The sequence below is a fragment of the Condylura cristata genome, unplaced genomic scaffold, assembly GCF_000260355.1.
Source record: "Condylura cristata isolate star-nosed mole 26May11 unplaced genomic scaffold, ConCri1.0 scaffold00073, whole genome shotgun sequence".
NCBI classification, from domain to species: domain Eukaryota; kingdom Metazoa; phylum Chordata; class Mammalia; order Eulipotyphla; family Talpidae; genus Condylura; species Condylura cristata.
This window is the reverse complement of record NW_004567174.1, coordinates 148133-152865: the sequence shown is the minus strand read 5'-3', so window position 1 is coordinate 152865 and position 4733 is coordinate 148133. Positions and strand designations below refer to the sequence as shown.

The 4733-nt window shown below is 63.0% G+C and overlaps 1 protein-coding gene across 1 annotated transcript in view; it reads right to left on the bottom strand.

Moving 5' to 3' along the window:
• The window catches only part of LOC105854631 (pollen-specific leucine-rich repeat extensin-like protein 1), a 7423-nt gene extending 4746 nt beyond the window's left edge, over window positions 1–2677 (bottom strand). Inside the window, exon 1 of the transcript XR_001146226.1 lies at window positions 2654–2677. The gene's annotated coding sequence lies outside the window, so the exon portion shown is untranslated. The remainder of the gene's footprint in view (window positions 1–2653) is intronic.
• Between the last annotated feature and the right edge of the window lie 2056 nt (window positions 2678–4733).

Genomic DNA, 4733 nt, shown 5'->3' with positions numbered 1-4733 from the left:
GCCAGGGCCCCCCGCGGGGCCAGGGGGCGCCGGGCTCCCGCCTCAGTCCTCTAATAAAGAGGTCACCGCCCACAGCTACGCCCCTGGGAAGCGGGGGGCAGGGTTGTGCTCGGTTCTCGCTAACCCCAAGAGGGGGCGGGGTGGGTTTCGAGGGGGGCGGCCTGCGCTGGAAGGCGAGCGGCGGGTGGCTCCCAACGGGGCGTAGCCGACGGCACCTGTGTCTGGCCCCCAGGGGCGCCCGGCACGGGGCGGGACAGCAGAGGACACAGGAGAGGCCTCAGTCGCCTCGCCGCGGCCGCCGAGGACCCGCGTCTGCTGCCTCCATCCCGCAGACCCCCGTGACGCCCGGGGGGGCCCAAGGGGCACAGGTCAGGACGCAGCTCCTGCGCGGGGCCAGGACGGGCGGCCAGCAGCTGAGGTCCTGAAGCAGCAGCAACGGTTCCGGCCGTCGCTTTAAGCCTTTGAGCCCTGTGCTGGGCACTGTCCAGTCAGCTCGTTCCACGTCAGAGACTTAAAGTACGAATCACCTCAGGGCCGATCCCCGCCCAGAGGGGACCCCCCAGGGCGCGGCAGCCCCCTCCTGTCTCCCCGGTGCTCCCCTCGGCAGTGGAGCGTGGTCCTTTCACCCCCCTGCCCCTCTGGCCTGCCCCCCAGTTCTGTCTGCACCAATAAGTACATCTTGAAAAAATGCTTTAGGAAACAGAAACCGGAACAACAGCACAGAGCACGTGTCCTCCGTGGGGCGTCTCCCTCCAGGGGAGAAAGGCGCTCACCAGTCCAGGAGCATGTACGTGGGCTCTGGGGTGCAGGGGTGCGTAGGAGCCTGCCGGCATACACGTGGCTTCGGGGTTCCAGAAGGAGGACTGTGGGGAGTCGGAGCTCCTGAGGCAGAGGCAGCCATGAAGGCGATGGAGGAGCACGGCCTGGCACGCTCCGGACTTCACGCACGCGCACGGCGAGGTGCAGAGAGAAGCCTCGGACTTTCTTGGTGCAACCAGACAGGAAAAAGTTGAGCTACCGCTGGGTCCCAGTGACCCAGCATCTCTCGCTCACACCGCAAGGCCGTGTGATTGTCTCCAGGACAATGTTTCAAGTGAGGACAGGGAGATTCCAGCCCAGACGTAGGGCTGGAGCCGAGGTTCGCGTCTCCGCCTCGAGGGAGGGAATCACACGCGCACACGGGCCTCTTGGCTCCCGGGTGCAGGTCGGACCTGGCCCTGACCTCACAGGATTCCTGGGGAATCTCGGTAGGTGCGTCAGGAGCTTCCGAGACAGACAAGCGCATCAAGCCGTCCTTGCATTCCGCACAGAAGGAGGCACGGAAGAAAAGCTCAGCCCTGGCGGCAACGTGGGGTCTTTCTCGTGCTGGGTTCATGTAGAACACGTTTATTTGTTCAACACACAGAACGAACAGTGAGAATTTCAACTGTTGGAACCTTTCAAGATCCACCTTTCACCTTAGGAGAGGTTCGCGCCGATATAAGACAATATGAGTCACGCGGCATTGTAACAAGTGCGCAGCAATGTAACAAGTGCGCACGAATATAAACAATATAAAACAAGTGAGCGCGAATATAAGACGAATGTAAGACAATATAAGACGCGACCGCAGTAATGGAACAACTGTGCAGCAACGCAACAAGTGCACTCCAATATAGGACTATAAAACAAGTGAGCACTCGGATGTAAGACAATGTAAGACGCAGTAATGTAACAAGTGCACAGAGCAATGTAACAGGCACCTGCAACAATGTAACAGGCAAACTGCAACAATATAACAGGCATCTGCAACAATGTAACAAGTGTGCAGAACAATGGAACAAGCGCCTGCAACAATGTAACAAGCACCTGCAGCAATGTAAGAAGCACCTGCAACAATGTAACAGGCGCCCACTTTCCCTGCAGCAATGTAACAGGCGCCCACTTTCCGCTCTACACTAACTTGGCTGCTTCACCCCCGCCAGGCGCAGACCCTGGCTCAAAGGGGTGGTGTAACAGCAGCCTCGAAAACAGCCTATTGTCTAGTGGCCGTTATTGATCAGGGGAGCCGCACTGCTTCTTAACAAACACTTTGCCCCCTTCGTCAGGCATGGAGTCGCCTCCCTGCTACCGCGGAGCGCCGAATACCACATTGGCGGACAGAAAGGACCTAGAGGAAAGACGGGAGCACCTGGCACTTCGTGGGCTTGAGCCCGTGTCAGTAACTCTGCTGCAAGCCACAAGAGGTTGTAAGCCAAGCTTTCCCTCGGGGCGGAAATGGCCAGCGAGTAGCTCACGAGGACGACAGACACTCGGGGGGAGAAACCGGCAGGTCGTGGGCTCCCTCCTGGGCTTCCTCAGCCCCAGGAGGGCGCCCGCACACACGAGGCCCGCAGGGGCAGGCGGCAGGCCGGCCAGGTGACCCAAGGTCGCCCTGAAACGACCCGGGGACACGAACAAGCTGGCGGGTGCTTACGCGCGTACCCCGTTCTCACTTGTGGCCACAAAACACAGGGATGAAACGCCTTTACCTGCTTTCTGTGTGGGGACCACAAGCACAGCACTGTAATAAAACGCCTACGACACGGAAAGGTCAGAATGGGCTTCCTGACGCGCCGACTGTGGCTCCCACAGTGAAGCCAATTTCTTTTAACCACTGGAAAGCCACACTTACCAAACGCCACGAGGTTAGCACCTGCAACAGAAGACACGGGAACGTGTGTTAGCATCCTGGGCCTCGCGCACGCCTGCACCCCCCCCATGCCCACACGCGCCCCCGGGGCCCGGCGGCTGGCGGACGCCGCTCGGGGCTCCCACGGGTGCCCGGAGCCCCTCGCTGAAAGACGGGGCGGTCGCGGCACGTTAGCGACTTCGTGCAGAAACACACAGGCCCGCGCTGACCGCCCCGGGCGGTGGACACCGTCAAGAGAAAACGCAGCAAAACGCTGCAGCCGGGGGGACCCACCGGGCCGGGGGGGGGGCAGAACCCGGCCTGCGGGGGCGGCAGCGCTCGGCGAGATCTGGCAGACCTGCGCCTCACCTGCCCTGCTGTTGACTGTGGGGGCCATTCTGGGGCTCATTCTGGGGCTGCGAATGAAGCTTTGCAAGAACAACTTTAAGTAAACACGCAGCTCCCTTCGGACACAGCTGCTGGTCGCCGGGATCCGCAGCCCGGGACGGTGCGGTCAGGCCTCAGTTTCCCCCAGACTCTGGCCTGTGCGCATCCTGCATGTCCGCCCTCCGGAGAGCGAGTCTGGGGGTGTTTGCAGGGCTGCGTGGGGTGCGGCGTGAGGGGGGGTCCCTGCACTTCTGAACAGACCCGCAAAGGGCCTCCCTGGGGGTGCAGGGGGGTCTCGGCACTAGGAAGCTGCCCCAGCCCCCGCGGCCTGAGTTCTGAGTTCGATCCCCGCCGGGGAGGGTCCCCAGGGGGCGGCAGACCCCTCCTGTCTCCCCGCTGCTCCCCTCAGCAGTGGGTCTCGGTGGATCTAGACAGATCTGCCCCCCGCTCTGCCTCTGGGGAGCCCTCTCACCCCCTGCGCCTCTGGCCTGCACCCCAGTTCTGTGTGCATAAGTAAACCAGCCGTTTAAAAAAAATTAAACAGGGCCTCAAGTGGCTATTTACAGAGCTGAGCGCAGCCTGAGAGCGAAACCTGACCCGGGGCGGGCGGGTTGGCTGCAGGACAGCGAAAAGCTGAGTCAAGTCGGGGTGACTTGGCTGAATCACCTTCTCCTTTTCCAAAGGAAAGAAATGTGTCAATGCCGCTCACACGTAACAGGGGCTCCCCCCGGCCGGGGGGGGGGGGCCCATCCCTTACTGACAGACGCACACAGCTGCCGCTTTCTGTAAGGGGAGCTGGGGCTGTCCCCCCCTGTCCCCACACGGGGCGCAGAGGGCCAGGGTGGCCACCAGGCCACGTGGGTCATGTCCACCAGGTGGCGACATGGACACAGCGGTGCTGGGCCCAGCTGGCGGCAGGGCGTGGTGGGGAGCAGTGGGCCTGGGCTGCAGAATCTGCCCTTGGCCCGCCCAGGGCGGGGCAGAGCCGAATTCCAGAAAGTGCAGAGGACTCAGGGGTCAGTGCAGAACCTGCTCGGCAGCCCCGAGCCAAGCAGGTGAAAGTGAAAGTTCCTCTTTCTTGAGAAGGGGACAAGTCACAGGTTGGGCGTGGGCAGGGTGACTGGCTGTGACCGTTGGGGCTGTCTGGCCGCTGGTGGGGGGGTTGACTGGCCGGTGGGGGTGCCGGACCGCTGGGGCGGGGTCTGACCGGCTGGTGGGCGTCTGACGGGCAGAGCGGGGTAAAGGAACGGTCAGTGACAGCAACTGTCACACTCTTAGTTCTGCACAGCCAGCTGGGCGGTGACAGACGGCTAAGACAGTTACGACATCTGGGTGAAATGTGGCCCTGCCGGTGTGCAACGGCTGGAAGCGCAGCGGTCGGAGGCTGTCCGCAGCCTGCAGGGACCCCGGGCGGCCCGTCCCCCCGGGGCGCCCCTCGGCCGTGGGCTCCGCCCATCGGCCTGCCCCGCCCCCCGCTCTGTCTCGGGGAAGCCTCTCGCGCCCTGCGCCTCTGGCCTGCGCCCCAGTTCTGTGTGCGCCAATAAATAAGTCTTAAAAAACAAACGTGAGCAACTCAGTCCTGCAGCCTGTGGAGAGACCAGCCGGGGCCTCGCAGTCCCGGGGGGTCAGCCCTGGGCTCCCGCCGCTGCCCCAGGGGAGCACGAACCCCCGCGGTCCGCGGCCCTCCCGGCCTCGG